This window comes from Sphaerodactylus townsendi, linkage group LG10 (genome assembly GCF_021028975.2).
Source record: "Sphaerodactylus townsendi isolate TG3544 linkage group LG10, MPM_Stown_v2.3, whole genome shotgun sequence".
NCBI lineage: Eukaryota > Metazoa > Chordata > Lepidosauria > Squamata > Sphaerodactylidae > Sphaerodactylus > Sphaerodactylus townsendi.
This window is the reverse complement of record NC_059434.1, coordinates 62,039,783-62,058,235: the sequence shown is the minus strand read 5'-3', so window position 1 is coordinate 62,058,235 and position 18,453 is coordinate 62,039,783. Positions and strand designations below refer to the sequence as shown.

General features: G+C 38.3%; 1 long non-coding RNA gene across 1 annotated transcript in view; it reads right to left on the bottom strand.

The window, feature by feature from the left end:
* Positions 1-8,354, bottom strand: part of LOC125440185 — a 45,390-nt gene extending 37,036 nt beyond the window's left edge. The window contains exon 1 of the long non-coding RNA XR_007245651.1: positions 8,256-8,354. This is a non-coding gene — a long non-coding RNA (uncharacterized LOC125440185). The remainder of the gene's footprint in view (positions 1-8,255) is intronic.
* Between the last annotated feature and the right edge of the window lie 10,099 nt (positions 8,355-18,453).

Sequence of the window (18,453 nt, the reverse complement as noted above, 5' to 3'; positions counted from 1 at the left end):
AACAAAACTGCTGTGATTTGAATAGACTTGTACACTGTATTAGATTAATCTTTCCATTGGTGAATTTTCCGGCTCAAATCCATTTGCCTATTATAAAGATTGCAGAGAAAGCTGAAGACATTTTGTTACATCAGACAGAAAACCCCGAACAGCACATCTTCTGTAAAGGTGAAAAAACTAAACCAATCATTGACAGTTTACTGATGCACAGTAGAACAAAACCTGACATCTAAAAAGGGTCATGTCATCACTATAACCATTTCCAAACTGCACCCTAGCAGATATGATCGATAGAGCCACAAAATGGAATGGGTAACATACCAGAAGGATTTTTCTACAAACCTGAAAGAAATCCCAGGGTTGCAGGAAAACCTTTTACAAATACACTGAGGGATTAAAATATCCCAATATAAAAGAAACAACACCTGTAGCTTTAAGAAAAGAATGTCCTCTAAATTCTCATTGGCTGTTGGGGAGTTGCTAGGCTACCACAACAAGCAAGGCTAGGCTACCACAACAAGGCTACTGCAAGACTTTGAATCCTTGTTTTCTGTAAAGCAACGTTGGGGAGCAGGAGCGGACTAGGAGATTGAAACAGATCTGGAGAAGCCCCTCCCCACATTCACCAGGACTCACCAGGGACAAACATAGCAGCAACTACTGGAAAGTCACTACCCACACAACTCAGCCAAACCTGATGACAAAGGCCACTGCACAGTTCTGCAGACCAGCCACCATTAAGCATGGCCACATTGTTTCCAGGAAGGCTGTCAGGGGTAGAGAAGGAAGGGAAGGAAATATACCAAGGGAGCAGAGAAAGAGAGATTGGCTGGGTTGCAACAGACTATCTTGGCAAACCAATGGTACCCTCCCTTTTGAAAATATAAATAATATCAAAAAAATTGGTGCCTTCTGAAGGCAAGAACCAATGTCCTTAATTTAGAAAGCCATACATTCACTTTGATAATGTTCAAGAATTTGGGCCACAGTTTCTGCATATAAAATTTCCCAAGACTTGTCATTCTGTGATAATGTGAACTATGATTTCATCTTTGGAACTCTGAAGATAAGAAACTGTATGTGTGTGGGGGAGAGAATTAACATGTTTGTGGTATTGTGTTTATAATATATGTCTAACAGATAGAGGCCAGAGCAGGAATCAATACAAAAATACTGAAAACAGGACTTCATTCTCAACATTCCTTTAACCATGCCAGAGAAAATACTTCCTCACAAGATTTGTTGTTTTACTTAGAAAATAAATAATTTTCATAATATGACACCAGCACATGTTTGCAATGATATTTCTCATAATGGGTACAACATAAACTCACTTTTCTGCATTTCAAAAGTATTGTGTCACCTGCAGAACTTTGGCATAAATAATTGGCAACATAATTGGTAGTAGTTTTGGGATTAATAAAACCAAGTCCTCCTTGATTCAGCGTACCACCAGTTATGAGATTCATTGCCACAGTGTATCTGATTTCCCTCTGTTAGAGACTCAGACAGCAATTATAAGTGAGTCCACTCAGAAGGCTACTAAGGTCTATTCAGTAGGGCTTACTCCCAGAAAAGTGTTGTTAGAATTGCAACAATTCCTATGAGTTTGTCAAACAGCCATGGCAGTTTCCTTGAGTATTAAAAATGAACACCTGAATTCATGTGCCTGGGCTTTTGGTCACAGTTTTCCAGATCCTGCAAAAATGTTAGAGTGGTTTTGAACTAGTAAACTGTCACAATGACAATTAAGACATGCTCTGATGGCATTCAAACCAACCGGGAAAAAAACCTCCCAAGATTTTAAATACTGGTCACATGTCCTGGTATTTTCAAGAGGAAGGGCTCCAACAATTGTCTCAAACAGATATGGCAATGTGGCAGTCAATTTAGCAATTTTATCCTCTCCTCAGATAGTAAACTTGTAGAGCCTACTTGAAAATGCCTTTAACGCATCTGAAAGATGATTGTGCTAGAAACAGCCACTCAGAATGCAGAGGGACTCAACTATCCAATATATTAAATACATTTTGTTTCATTACATCTGTAACAACTATAATTAAAGAGGCACAAGAAAGGTTAATTGGTACAAATCAGCAGTCATTCTTGTAAATGGAAATCTAGGGACAGAGGAAGAGTGCATGTCTTTCAGCTGATGTAAAAAACAAAAATCAATTTCCTGCTATAATCAATCAGAGGTTCTTGGGTACAAAGCATACTCCTGGGTATTCTTCAACTTGCATGTGAGTCCACTTGCTTTGTAGAAGCAGACCTTTTGTCATTTGTCATCTCAGCTGACAAACAATATAGAGGGGGTAGGGAGAGGGAGACTAAACTATCCTTTGTTTACTATCTGTTATGCTGGCTGGATTTGGGGTTGGTTATTTTTATGAAGGAAAGCAAACATTAGTTCTACAAACTTATTTTCATCAGTAATTGACAACAGAAAATAGAACAATCAACAGCAGAGTAGTCACCTTTCAACATAATCATTTAAATTATTGATGGCATGGGATTTAACATAAGCAGTATTCTTTCTCACCAAAAGATGACAAGAGATTTGTGAATTAATTCCCCATTTCCTGGACCTTCTTTGTTCTAGAATGCTCCACTGGGGTCCTAGTGGCTTCAGGAAAGAGCTAGGTAAGCAATGGGACACAAATGGAGCATTCTAGAACCAAGAAGGTCCAGGAAATTGCAGATTAATTCACAAATTTCCTGTCACCTTTTGATCAAAAAGAGTATAGAAGGACATTTTTTTTACCCTGTTCTCTAAGGGCAACATATATATTTGTCCATTGCTTACTGCAACAATCCTGGAAGATTGGTGGATCACCCAATGAGTTCTCATTGGGCAGAGAGGAATTTGAAGCCAACCCACTCACAGTACTAGACCAAAATGTTAGCTGCTGTATCACAGAACCTGCCAATCTTAGCAACTTTTAGCATATGTAAAAGACAAATAGGTCACATGTTTAACTTTAGTGAAAAGAGATATTTTCATAGGTAAGCAGACTAAAAGTAATTTTCAACTACCCACCGCTTAAAGATTTAAGACACTTTCCATATGCTGCCCAGTTCTGCAAACTGCTACTCTGATTTACGAAGGCATAGGATCCAGTTTAATAATCTTAGTGCCAGTGTGGAAAGACACTATATCCAAGTGCTCTGTGCCAGGACCCAACTGGCATGGCCATCTTTTGTCTCTATGGAGCCAAAAGATGCTTATGCAAAGCTGTGCTATATAGAACTAGGAGCAAAAGAGGAAGAGAAGAGAATGAAATACTGGAAGGCAAACCAGAGGTCACGTGTCTGCTTTGCTGCCATATAAAGGGAGAATCTATATGAAAGTCCCTTATTAGTCAGTGTGGCTTACTCTTAGGAAAGGGTCCTCAGGATTGCAATCTTAGGACTGTACCTCACTGCTGCAATATGAGATGATTATTAGGATGAGAATAGGAAGGGACAAACAGTACAATCCTAATCAGAGTTACACCGTCATAAACTCATTGACTTCAACAGATTTATAAAGGCGTGTGTCCCTGTTTAAGTTTTCTCTGTCAGTTTTGCAACAAACTGTTGCAGATGTTACCACAGCCAGATGACATGTACTGACTGCCCAAGCAGTGTAACATGTGATGAGCAGACTCACAAAAGATCACAGCAGTTACATCTGGGATGAGAAAAAGGCATCTTGTGATTTTTGATCTTGGTGAAGTAGCTGTGCTTCTATGAGTCCTCACACCAAATTATTAACAAGCCAACAGTTATTTGGATAGATAATCAGGCTACAGTGATGTCAATACAAGTTGGAAAGTTCTGTCTCTGGCATCTCTAGTTAAGGGCCTTTATCTGAAGTGTAACAGAACACTCAGAATACAACTGGCCAGATGGATCAATGGCCTTACTCAGTATCATCTAGTTCTTTACTTTCTTCTGGATGTGGAATGAAAGGCAGTTTTGAAGAACTGCCGAAATCCATTGAATGAAGAAATAAAACAGCATCAACAGCATTAGTTTCTTGACACACTTTTAAGTTTCAGAGTTTTCTGCAAATTCTCCAAAGCCCCTGATTTGTAAACTGAAGCATTTGCTAGCAGATAGGCTATCAGGTATATAGATATTGCATAGGACTGAGAGGCTTCAGTGGTGGGATTCAGCAGGTTCGCATCACTTTGGCAGAACCATTTGTTAAAATGGTGCTTGTGAACAACCAGTTGTTAAATTATTGGAATCCCACCACCAGAACCGGTTGTTAAATTATTTGAATCTCACCACTGGCTTCAGCCCTTTTAAATGGCTTTTTACAGATGCTCTGTGCAGAATAATTCATTGTTCTTTAAGGAGACACTGAGAAGTCAATTCAAATGATCATTCTTAAATTAGCAAAAGGAAATATTTTGATGTGGTGACAAGGGATGTCTTCAATCTGATATACCTTGGATAAGTAATGATTTTGGAAATTGCTAGCCATTTGTACATGTAGACTGAACACTTACAGCCCAATCTGGGGGTGGGGGCAAAGAAGCTCTGGAATTAGTGCAGGGACATGAAAGGGCGTTTGAAAATACTAGGAGGAGGGGCTTCTGCGGGTAATGAGGGCCAAGATCACCTGATTCCCTTTATTTTGGTTCTGCAGCTGCCATCATCATCCTGAACCAGGTGTCCAATTTTCATAAGCCTAGCCCTACTGTCTGATGTCACACCTGCCAATGACAATGTAGCTTCCAACGTAAAAAGTACAGGGGGTGGGAGTTTCTACATATTACATGAGAGGGATGTTCAAATTCTCTTCAAGTTCACCACTGCAACTCCTCTGACCATCCTGAACTCACTGGCCAATTCTCTGATGAATTATGCATGCCACAGATGGACAGACAGGAAGATCTATTTATTATTATAGATACCCAAGATCCAGGAACTTTGGACTTTGATTCTTGACCAGTTGCTATTATAAGATCAGTCACTCACCTCACACAACCTCTGGAAGTCAAAATGTTTATCTAGTCATACAATTACTTGATTGCAGGAGAGTGAAAATGGGTCATAAACCTGAGATGCAGAGCTGTAGTGAGGGAGAACTGTGCCCAGGGCAAGCGGGCGCCCTGCACCCCCCTAAATGCCCCGGAATGCCCTCACCATGCCTCTGCACCGGCGTGCGCCCGGTGCATCGTGCCCTCTGCCTCGCCCCCTTGGCGTTACGCTATTGTTGAGATGCAGTAAATATGAAAACTCATCACTAGAATTTTAGTTCAGATTTTCTTTATTCACTGCACATTGAATAGCAATGGCTATATATATATATATATAGGAGGAACATGGCCTCATGGGAAGCAAGAGCTCCTTTCCCCCACCCATGCCACAGTTCTAATCCAAATCAGGCTCCAACCGATTTTTAAACTTACATTTCCCTTAGCTGATTTCATGGCTATGGACCAGGTTTTAAAAGCTTCATGTCTAGTTTGGCTGTAACTATACCTGAAATTTACAGAATTCCTCAGAAATATTGCTGTTATACCTACTGTCAAATAAGAACAACTTATTGCTGATTACACTGTGTTTCCTTGGGTTTCGTGAATGAATGAATGAATGAATGAATCCACACACCTTTTCAGCATTTCTTTAGATAACACTGCTTTGATCTCTTGGTTTAAATTTCCTGACCATCTAACCCTTTTGCCTAGATATTCTAACTGAGAGAGATGTCTTTGAATTGGATTGTTTCTATTTGATGTAAAAGAAACTTGTAGTTGAAAGGGCAGATGATCTCCCTCGACACATGGGAGGACCTGGAATTTTTGAATTTTTGTCAGTAAGGAACTGCACACAAGCATATAGTCTATTGTGCTTCCTCTGTTGCCTGCGACAAATGTCAGTTGGCCAGGATAATCTCCAGGAATGAATGTATGTATGTATGTGTGTGTGTGTGTGTGTGTGTGTGTGTGTATATATATATATATTCATTCATTCATTCATTCATTCATTCATTCATTCATTCATTCATTCATTCATTCATTCACGAAACCCAAGGAAACACAGTGTAATCAGCAATAAGTTGTTCTTATTTGACAGTAGGTATAACAGCAATATTTCTGAGGAATTCTGTAAATTTCAGGTATAGTTACAGCCAAACTAGACATGAAGCTTTTAAAACCTGGTCCATAGCCATGAAATCAGCTAAGGGAAATGTAAGTTTAAAAATCGGTTGGAGCCTGATTTGGATTAGAACTGTGGCATGGGTGGGGGAAAGGAGCTCTTGCTTCCCATGAGGCCATGTTCCTCCCTCCACTGAGCTAAGCTGGGCTCCCGCCAATTTTTAAAATTACATCCCCCACAACTGCTATGGGATTAGGAAACCCCAATTAGTTTCTTTTTTTAAAAAAAACACAACCCATACTGTTTGGCCCTGAGAAAGTTAGTCATTATTTGTGGCTTGAATTAAGCCAGTGCTGATTGACACAAGTTTTTACTTAACTTCTCACTAGTTTATTTGGAAGCTAAATGTGTGAACTAGCTATACACATGTGTTAAAGGCTGACATAAAAAATCTGCCTGTGTTTGATCCAGGATCACTGACATTTTAGGGTTACTTCTGAATATATTATCCACATTTAGAGTTCCCAATCAGCTGGTTTTGTTTCTTCCGTGACACAGGCACATTAGGAGTTTTATATTGTTCTGTTTAATGTAGTGCCAGCTTAAGTAGAGTTAAGGCCTTCTAAGGTCATTGAAGTCAATGGAATTAAAAGGGCGTAAGTCTGTTTAGGATGACACGTTTAATTTTGAATTTTGTATCAAGCACTTTGCATACATGGTTTGTCACATCTTTCAGGTCAATTCTCTGGAGACATTTATTCCTGCCTCCTTCCGCATCACCATTTTATACAACATGATCCAACATGGCAAAAAAAATCATCTTGTTGTGATTGTGTCCATGATTGTATCAAGGTTCTTCGTGACATTCCATGAATGTGCAGACATTCATAAACAAATACTTCACAAAAAGAATTGTGCAAAATCATACTTATTAAATCTTTTTCTCTTGTTTCCTCTCAAATATACACATGAACATAAATAGCATAGAAATTCATTTGAGAAATTTTTCCTAGTTCAACTAGAATGAAGGGGGTAGTGAAACACAGCCCAACATGACATTCCAGAAAAAAAGAAGCATCGCATGAGTGGAGGCTACTCACCCCTAGTTGTTTCACACATGAAAGTCATCATTATGTTGCCACATTGAGAATGGAATGGATATACATGTATAAGAGAGATGTGAAGAGTTGAACTATACTTCAGACATTGAAGACTCTCATATCCCAAATAATGTCCCAAATAAGCAATCTTTCCCCCCAACACAAAAGCAGCAATTTTCCAAGATTTTAACCACATTTCAAACTGTGGTTGTTCCAGGATCACTTTTTAGCCTTGGCCTGTGAAAATCTTCTTAGGCTCTCTTCCTTGCACCTCCCCTGCTGATGCTATTACTTCGTCAAGTTATAAAGCTTGCATGCTTTATAAACTATGCATCACTTTTTAACACACTGGAGTTCTTAATGTTACATGAGAAAATGAGGTCTATGAACAAGAGGCATTACGAACACCTTCCAGGTCAATGAAATGACAAAAGAATAACACTTGGTCTTAAAGAATATAACTTCAAAGCTTAAACAAATTGTTTTGATATATGAACTTGTTCTTTGAGTACACAAAAATAGCATTTTTTAGACCAAGGATCTAATCATCTTACTGGTTTGAATTTTCCTGTATAAAAATGTCTTGGCTTTCTCACCAGACGTTATCATGAGAAAATGAAATAAAAAGGAAGGCAGTTAAAAAAGAAGGCAGTTATGAAATAAGCCCAGGTTAGCTGTATTAGACAAAAATCTGGAAAATACAAAAAATATAGTTAGACTAAAATCGCGAGCGGGAGGGATACCACACAGAAAAAAACAACTGTAGAAACATGGAAGCTGGCCAATATATTAAAACCCTGAAGTTGATTCACAGGCAGGCAAGGAACTGCAACAGATACGGACCATAATATGCGGAATGAGAATTCATTGTGCTATCCAATAACATTTTAATCCTTATAGAGTATTTGCATTGTGAATGCAAAAAAGACAACAAAGAAGTATCTTCTTTGAACTGTGCAACACGTTAAGATTTGTGAAGTACCCAAGAAAAGATTGTCATCCTACACCATTTTACTACTATGCAAATGTCCACAATTACATCATAAGACTTCTGCTCACCTGTCTTGAAGCGGGAGGTGAAAATGAGTAATATCACAGTCTTCCAGCCTACTTAGAGCTAAGGGAATTGTTGTACCGGTGGAAGCAAGAGCAAAATATGCACGAGATCAGATGTTGTGAGGTCAAGCTCCAGTGTGGGAGTTGGGCTTCCTCTTCCCTGCCTTGAGAGACACTCAGCATTGCTAAGGTATCTGGTGAATCTCTAGGGATAAGGTTCAGGCCTTGTCACTACAAATCACCCTCTGCCAAGCAATGTGTGCAAGTAGATGGAACAGCTGTGAAACAAAGGGCCATCCCTTTCCAGGGCTGAAGGTATGGCAGTTGCCACTGGGAAAATGTGAGGAGAAAAAAACCAAAATAAACATGAGAAGCTAGCCAGAAGTTCCTACTAAGTTATGCATCAAAGGAGTCTTAGAATATGTATTGATGAGGGCATGCATTAATTCAGTTACACATTCAGGTACTGATTGCTAGGTAAACATATATGGAAGGTATTGATAATGGCTGCAGCTCAAAAGTAGAAGTAGAATTTTAGAAACTTGAAGCTCTCTGACTCTGTGGTGTCTAGATGGCTGACGCTAATTGAGGAAAAACTGATACTATTGACTTATCATTAGATTCATTATACTTTCTCACCCCATCATAGACATACAGATGTTTGAAAACCAAGCTTCTAGACAAGAGTATAATGAAATGATAGTCGTCGTGAGAAAAACTCTGCTCATTCCTCTAAAAGAAGGGCACATACCCAATTATCTTTTTTTGGTCTTTTAAATCCTAAACAAAGAAGAGTTATGTCTCTTGCCCGATTTAACATGATGCTCTCCATGCTTTTCTATGGCAGGTATAAACAAAAAGATAAACAAAAAAGACTATGCCAGCGCAATTTGGGCCATATTGAGATGCTAAATCACACTTTTTCACTGTGCAAGATTTGCCAAAGTTAGGATGAACCAGACTCTCCTTATCCCACTCTTATATAAACAATTACCTGATACTCACAAAACCTGGGTGGCATCAGTAAGAGACTTTTATGATGATGCCTCCAAGGTTTGGTGAAGTTTGGTTCAGGGGGTCCAAAGCTATGGACTCCCAAAGGGGGTGCCCCCATCCTCATTTGTTTTCAATGGGAGCTAATAGAAGATTGGGGCTACACATTTGAGGATCCATAACTTTGGACACCCTGAACCAAACTTCACCAAACCTGGGATGTATTATCAGGAGAATTTCTTATTGATACCACCCAGGTTTTGTGAAGTTTGGTCCAGCGGATCCAAAGCTATGGACTCCCAAAGGGGTACCCCCATCCCCCATTGTTTCCAATGGGAGCTAATCGGAGATTGGGGCTACACCTTTGAGGGTGTAATACATCCCAGGTTTGGTGAAGCTTGGTTCAGGGTGTCCAAAGTTATGGACCCTCAAAAGTGTAGCCCCCATCTTCTATTAGCTCCCATTGGAAACAATGGAGGATGGGGAGACCCTTTGGGAGTCCATAGCTTTGGACCCCCTGGACCAAACTTCACAAAACCCAGGTAGTATCATCAGGAGAGTCCCCCAAACAATCCCTGAAAGTTTGGTGCTGCTAGCCCAAACAATGCGCTCCCTGCAGGCCAAAAACCAAAAAAGCACTAAAATGTTTTTAAAACCCACAAACGGAGGAGCGGAGCTTCGGACATGAATGGGGGGGTTGAACCCGAGAACCCCCCCCCCCTTACCGACATGCTTGGCTGTGTTTCTGGAAATGCGAGAGAGAAATAGGCACCTTTATCCATTCTTGGTGGCACTGTAAAGATAAAGAGATTTTGGACTAAAATTCATATTCAGATGCAAAAAATCCTTAATCGACAATATGATATGGAACCAGGGATGTATCTGCTGGGGTTATATAATATAAAGGAACTGCTGCATATACTAAACTCATCACCTACCTCACGGCTGCAGCAAGGTTATTAATTGCTGCAAATTGGAAATCAAAGAAAGTCCCATCTTTAGATGAATGGTTGGAGAAAATCTATATTCTTATGGACATGGACTGTATTGCATTATCTTTACAGGAAGAAGACACGAAGAGGAGAGAAAAGATATGGTCACCTCTAAGAAAATTTTTTTAAAGATGGAATCTGAGACACATAAATATAGTATTCATTGCTATAAAACAAGTATTAAAATGTCATATAAGTGAAGCTCTGTTTATAAATCTTTTCGCAATTTTGTTTATATAGTAGAAACCAAAACTACGAAGAGAAGTCTTGTTTAATTACCTGGCAACCAATCAGTCCCACTGGGAAGAAACATTGCTATTTCATACGAGTGTTGCCTATTAGTGTTATAAGTTCTAATGATGCTAGACTTAAAGGAGACGATTATGTACAACATATATGATTCAATATTGTGATGTATCATGTATTTTAATTTAATTAAATATAAATATATATATAAAGTGTTGCTTTTCATAACTGTGTTCCTTTCCATAAATGTTTGTTCATCTAGAGGTCCTCTGTGCAAGCAAATGTCCCTCTCTCCTTCCCCACTGTGGGCTGACATCTAGCACATAGTCTTGTTTAATTACCTGGCAATATATATATAACAGTGAAATCCATAATACAAATCCATAGTATCACTTTTGTTGGTAAATACAGAACATTCGTCTGCAATATTTTACACTTACTACATCTCCTAAGCATTTACTTCTTTTATGGTTGCTGCATGAAAGTTGGTTGAGCAAATGATTGTGAGATTTCATTGGATATTTATGAAATTTAAAACTAGTGATTTATTAGAGCAATCTTATATTTGGATAAAGTGGGTGCTAGTGGGCTAGTATCTTCTACCTGATCTTCTCAATCTACAATTCTATGTGTACTGCCATATTAACTCAACCCACGCACTGAGACGTGCTAAAAACAAAACAGAATGGCAATACATTGTTGTGACCTCTGTGCAACCCCACACAAAGGACTTGGCTTGTGCAGGCCAGTCACACAGCATTTTAGTTAGCTTTAAAAAGACCTTTAGCCATACAGCAAGTAACTGTTTGTTCATCAGGTGGTCCTCTATACCGGTACATGTGGGGGACTGCACTTGTGTAGGCCAGCCGCAGAATGTTTTAGTTAGCTTTAAAAAGAGCTTTAGATGTATAGCAAGGGCTTCCCTCTCCCCAAGTCACATTTCTGTTATAGCTTTGCTCTTCCTGCTCATGGTCATGTGACCAGGGAGGAAGGGCTGCCCTGTATTTCCAGTTTTCCCTTTGCCACTGTGGGGAAACACTACGTGCTAGATGTCAGCCAACAGTGGGGAAGGAGAGAGGGACGTTTGCTTGCACAGAGGACCACTAGATGAACAAACAGTTATGGAAAGCAACACTGTTTAATATTTGCATTAACTGGGACTACTATCCAATAATGTTCAGAAATATATAATCAAAGCATTTCAGTTCTAAAAATATTTGCACATAAATGTTCCCAGTTCCTGCTAGCTACTTTAAAGTAGGTGTACTTGAGATCACATCTCTAAAAACATCATATTGTTCCCATTGGAAGACATATTATTCCTACAGTTACCAGGCAAAAGATTTATGTCTTTTTTGTTCAGTACTGTTTGTCAATGCTAATGACACTCTTGTTAAAACTGAACTCTTACAAAGTTGAAGTTGTTCATTTTAATTAACTTGCAGAGGAAAGAAGCTCTGATTTAATCACAGTGATCTCTTTTTCCATATCTTAATAATCAATAATACTGTTTAAAGGAACTCCTAAATTAATAATAACTTGGAAGCATATGAAATAAAATGCACAAAAAGTGAAGAAATACTGACAAAAAGGGAGGAACTATCAACTATCAATTACAACTGGAACTAAATCCCTAGAATTGGAGGAACAGTTTTTGTTTCAGCCTTTTGGATATTTGCACAGGCCGTTTTATAGTGTATCACCACAATCTCAACTTAAGTTCTCCCATAGGCATAATGTGTGTGTGGGGGGAGGACAGGGGCCCCAGGTGCTATTCCTGTGGTTCATGTGGGGGTGCATTCTGTTGGCCACTCCCTCCGTCTGTCCGTCCCTCCATCTCAGGAACAAGGAGCTGGAGGAACATTATATTGAAATGTTATTTCAAACATTTGATAAAAAGCACACAATTTCTTAAGAGATTGAAGGTGCTGCTCACCGCTGTAATTCACAGGAATATTCATCATCACCAATAATCTGTAAATCAAGCAGAAATATGTGGGGTTTTTGTGCTCATGGTACTTATTATGCTTACAGCAATAATTATTCTCCTCTGCAATTTGATATTGTCACTCTTATTCAATGAGTTATGGTAGCTGTCTTAGATACTGCCTGTGTGTGTCTACAGTTAAGGATTTGTATTAAAAAGCACCATTATAAAAAAGATGCTGAGATACTGGTAGTGATCTAGCATAAAGACTGAGCCTTGGGTGGGGGCAGGAAACACTTCTAAAAAAACCTGGGTTGGCCAGGTGTAACCTGCATCTGATGAATTAAAAAACAGAGTCTTATGGAATTTGAAGCATAATTCTTCCAATGCATGCCCACCTATAACCTTGCCACCAGAATGCTACTACAAAACCATTCCACAAAACACCAGATACAGATTACTGCACCAGAGGCACTAAACTGATTTAAAGGGGTATCCTTCCACCAATACCAGCTTGATTTATAACACTTGGTGACTCTGATTCTTATTTATTTAACTTAGGAGGGAAAATATTTCCAAAAGGCATGTGTGAGTTCAGCTGTTCTAAGTTCTTGAGTAGATACCATCCAATAATCCATCAAAAGTACAATGGCTACTGTTTCATTACAATAGCTCAACCTTTTTTGCTGTGGCATTTCTCCCTTTGAAACCATTGACCTGAATATAAATACACCTTAGTTTAGCACAGAAAAGTTATATTTCATTAAAAAAGTAGACTTTTTATAAACCTGCTCAAATCCTTTTACTGAAGAGGGAATTCTTGGTTTCCCAGGGAAAAAAAAGAATAGATTTAATGAATATATTCCTATTATATTATGACATCTGATTTTCCTCCCTCTCTCTCCCATAAATACTTGTCAGGTTTATGATTTTCCCCTCATTGGCTAGGAATTGTGTTGCACGAGCTCAGATTGTGGGTGCTCATACCAAGTTTAATTTCACTCACAAGTAGAGTTGACAAAAGATCACAGCCACTAAGCCCTGGAATTACCCTAGATATTGCCCTCTGTGCTCTGCAAATGAAATCCTACAGAAGACCCTTTGGAAAAAAAGAACATGATGGTTAACACTCAGAAATCCATTTTGCACAGGGCAGCATTTGTACACAGACAAGCACTGAATGACAGGCAGAGCTGCCAGTGCCTGAATGAGAAAAGTCAGATGCTTAGCATTTCTCTCTCTCTCACTCTCTCTCTCTCTGGCCTGGCCCACCCTTCCCTCTCCATCTCCTCCTCTCTCGCCCCTCCCCACTCCATGCCCTTGATTGACTACCAGGTCAGATAAGAAATTAAGACCAGTGAAATCAGAACCAGACCGCACCTGTCCCCAGTGCAGCCAGAAGAGAACTGAAATAAAGCACTTATGAAACTGCTGTGATCATAACCTTCAAAACACTGAACTCTCCCCAGCTGTCTGCTTTTCCCAACCCAGATTGGAAATTTTCTACAATGGGAGCAAAGGCACTGAGGTCTTGCAATCTATTTCAAACAGAATGTTGTCATTTTGGAAAGGTGAGGCAAGGGATTCCTGTTTAGTACCAGTTACTGAAAATGAGCTGTGCTCATCCAGCCTATTTCATTTTGAAGCATTCATTTTAATGGAGATGTGTATTTATTACAATTCTTAGTAAACTAATAGTAAATGTGTAAAGAGGATAAAATATTACAGATCCAATCAGACACTGTTGGTATTGATTCTTTACTATCTATTGTCCTTAAATGGAGTTAGGGCATGCCTCCCAGACTTGCCTGGTTGAGGTGCAGAACAGGGTTTAAAAGTCAGTCATGAAGCACATCAAGAAAGAGGCCCTCTGAGCAAGCACAAAGTATTTCCCTTCACACTGAGCAATTTATCCCCACGTATCTGAAATAAAGAGCAGGCACTCCAGGTGCACAGTATAGCTTTAACATAGGTTGATGTCCAGTACTATTCTTTTTAGAAATTAGCTAATGGTTTATAAATTAGTTCCTCTAAACTTCAGGCAGTCTCTCCTGAAGTATACGTAAAACCAGCAAAGCCTGGATACGTAAAACCAGCAAAGCCTGCATTTTGACACAAGTCTCCCCTTCCCCATTTGGAATTTGATTGAAGTGTGTGAAGAAGGTGATCATTCCACCACCCACCATTCCACCCCACATGTGCCTTGTTTTGCTCTGTGCTGGAATGCTGACCTCTGTTACAAAGTAAAGTTCATGTCCCGAGTTTTGATCACTAGATGTAAAAATATTCCATTTTCTGATTTCTCTAGTAAGATGTCATGGACTATGTGCATATCAAATGGCAAACTCCTGGGTGGCCTGGAAATACCTTAAACCCTTGAGATACACTTCTTGCCCTCAGCTTCTAGGAACAGAATTACAAATGTCTCCCATGCAGTCTGTTGGATAAGATGTACTTTGCAAATTTCAGCTTGCTAGCTTGTGTGGGCACAGCTGATGCATTGGAGGGGGGGTTTGCACAGCTCCCTGCTTAAGGGAAGGTCATTTTTTCAGATTTTTCAAGGGTTTTTTTCCTAATGAATGAAGTGCTTTTATTTTTTATTTTTTCAATTTACAGATAGAAATTAATAGAAAAAAGAATTCAAAATCTAATCATAATTAATAATTAGTTAACAACTAGACTAAAAGAAAACACATATAATAAATATACAGAATTATACAATATTATACATATACTACTATATTAAAACAAGGCTATTTTCGATATAAATTCTAGTAATCCAAAAAACCTAAAGAAACCCTGATGAATGATTAATATTATAAATTTATAGAATTTTCCCTACAAAATAAAAGTTATACTGGTAGATTGTTGTTATCTTCCATAATATAATTAACTTTCTGTCTATTTTCCTTTAAACCCCTTTCCAGGATAATATATAACAAAGAGATTATTGATAATTTCTATATTTTAGCAATATCCGTCACATTTCCCCATTATTCTTTGGAGGGGACAATAATATAATTTATACATTTTCCATGTATCTTGACATTCTTTGTTTGGTTGCTTTTTCACAAAGTTTGTTAATTTTGCCATTGTTGCATATTCCAATGGTTTGTTTTCCCAGTACTTTCGACTTGGGTATTCTTCTGCCTTGCATTTTGTTGCAAGTACTACTGTTACTCTGTTATCAAGTACTGAAACACTTCTTATGAGATTCTTTGAATATTTTTTGTCATTAACCCTAGTAACTTTTCTGACTTTTGCATGAATTCATTTTCTATTTCATTTTTTAAAATGTGTCCACACATCAACCACATATGGTAAAATGAACCATTCTCGCTCCCAACATTTCCACTTGTAATGCTTACCCATCTTCTCAACATACTTTGGAGGGATGTACCACTGATAAAACATCTTGTACCAATTTTCTCTTAATATTTGACTAACTGTGAATTTTATATCTTTTGACCATAAAGTTTCCCAATGTTGAAAGGATATTTCTTCCTCCAGCTTTTGTGTTCATCTAACCATAAGTGTTTTCACATGTTCTATTTCTGTATAAAATTGAAGTTATGGTTTAAAAATTTGTCCTAGTAAATGTTATTTTTATTGTGTAGTCACTTTTTAAAAATTGTCAGTTCTTTTATGATATCTCTTGATATGTTAATTTCCTTTCTTACAGACCCATTCAAAGGGCTCCGGCAACCGGGGATTCTGCTTCTGCCATGTTTCTACACTGCCTCCAGAGGGCTTTCAGGCAGCTCACAGAGACAGGGGACAAAATTCCCCAGCCACCTGAAAAGCCATGCTCAAAGTCCAGGTAGAAGCTGACTAAAGTCAGTTCCATCCCCAGGATCACCCCAGCCTTCCCCCAAGCTGGCATCCAATCAGCATTCAATGCCACACTGGCACCCAATAGCTCCACAGAAGTGTCCACTTCCAGGGCTCGCTGCTGCAGAGTTTTAGGGTGGCTGGACACTGACCTCCTTATCCATTTTGCCAGCAGGAGTACCCCTTATGCTGGAGGAGGGGGCAAAGACACCAGTGTGAGTCCATGCCATAAATATATATATAATTACATAGTCATTTTTCCAGGTCTGCCATTTCTTATTTTATTACTTTCTGGTCTGAATTTCTAATCCAACTCACAATCCAAACCAAACCAGCTGCTTGATAATATAATGCAATATTAGATACTACTAGTCTCTTTTTTTTATCATGGAGAATTTTAAATCTGATTCTTGGCCTTTTGTCATTCCAGCAGCGAACTCTAATCTGGAAAACTGAGTTTGATTCCCCACTCCTCCTCATGAGTGGCAGACTCTTATCTGGTGAACAGGATTTGTTTCCCTGTTCCAATATATGCAGCCTGCTGGTTGATCTTGGGCAAGTCACATTTCTCTCAGAACTCTCTCAGCCCCATTTATTTCACAAGGTGTCTGTTATGGGAAGAGGAAGGGAAGGAGTTTGTAAGATGCTTTGAAATCCTTACAGGTAAAAAAGGCAGGCTGTAAATCCAAATTTTTCTTCTTGTTTATCTGTTTCTGCTTTCCCTTCAGGGTTTTTAATGCATGTGAATTGGTAACATTTGGAATTAAAAAATTAATTTTGGCAATACTTTCTTTTTCACAGGAGAAATTATTCCTAGCCATAAAATGTTTAGTTTAGATGATCTTTGTAATTCTTCTTGTATCTTCATCCAAGTCATTTTATAATTATATCTAAATAATTATCTCTCAATAGTGTTATTTGTCCAGTCAGATTGATTCCTAAATATTTAATAGGATTTAAGATCACATCACAACCTCTAATTCTAGTAATATATTCTCCCTGCTTTGTTAAGAATTTCAAAATTATTTTAGTCTTCTTCCTATTAATTTTGTAACCCAAAAAGAATCTGAATTTATCAGTTTGTCTTATTAAATACTACATTGACAGTTGTGGATTTGCAATTGTCAATTACATACCATCACCATGGTTTTTCAGTTTAAACTATTTTTTATCCTTTTTCAGACTGGAAATAAGGGGCATTTCCTTGCCACGATCCTTTTCCAATTTGCAATCCATCAGTTAAGTCTCTATTAGCATGTTTGTATTTTCTGTTTAAATACTTTACATCCAGTTCATAAATCTTGAGCCACAATTTAAATTTCCAAGTGTCTTCCATTAAAAAAAAGTCCAGGTTATATTATCAAATGCTTTTTCTGCATCAAAAAATGCTGTTTTTTCTTATTTTTCACAAATTCTTTTGCATTAACTACAAAACAGATTATATCCTTCATATATCTTTCCAGTACAAAGCCTATCTGATCCTTGTGGATTAATTTTTTATAAACATTTCCTTAATCCTTTCACCATTATTGAAATAAAAAATTTATAGTCTACATTTAACAGCAACATGGGTCGATAAGATCGTTGCAGTGATGAATCATTACCTTCTACATTAATTAAAGTTGTATGATGTATTGTCGAAGGCTTTCACAGTCGGAATCACTGGGCTTTACTACCATCAGATCCTCTGAAGAGGCCAGTCACAGATGCAGGTGAAACATCAGGAGAAAATGCTACTAGAACACGGCTATACAGCCCGGAAACCACACAACACCCCAATGTTGTATGAGTTTCTTGCCATGATGATGGCAATAATTACTTATTTCATGTGTGACTTTATAAAGAGGTAATATTAAATTCTCTTGTAAGTATGTCTGATAAGTTGCTGTAAGTCCTCCTGGGCCCAGCACTTTGTCTTTTTTCAGTTCCTTTATGTTTTGTGACTTTTAACACGCTTTATCAGATTTTAAAGCTTTATCTCATAATGAAATACATTAATATTGCTGTAATTTTAATACTGTAGTGCTAACAGTGACATATAAAACTCTAGACTGCCTGGGATATATAGCTTAAGGTCAAGTTATTTCTATACCAATTTGCCAATAGCCAAGATCTATGACAAAGTCATTTCTTTAAGTGTTCTGCCAACAGGAGTTAGGCAACTATTCACTAGAGAAAGGACCTTTTTCTGTGGTGGTGCACTGGCGATTGA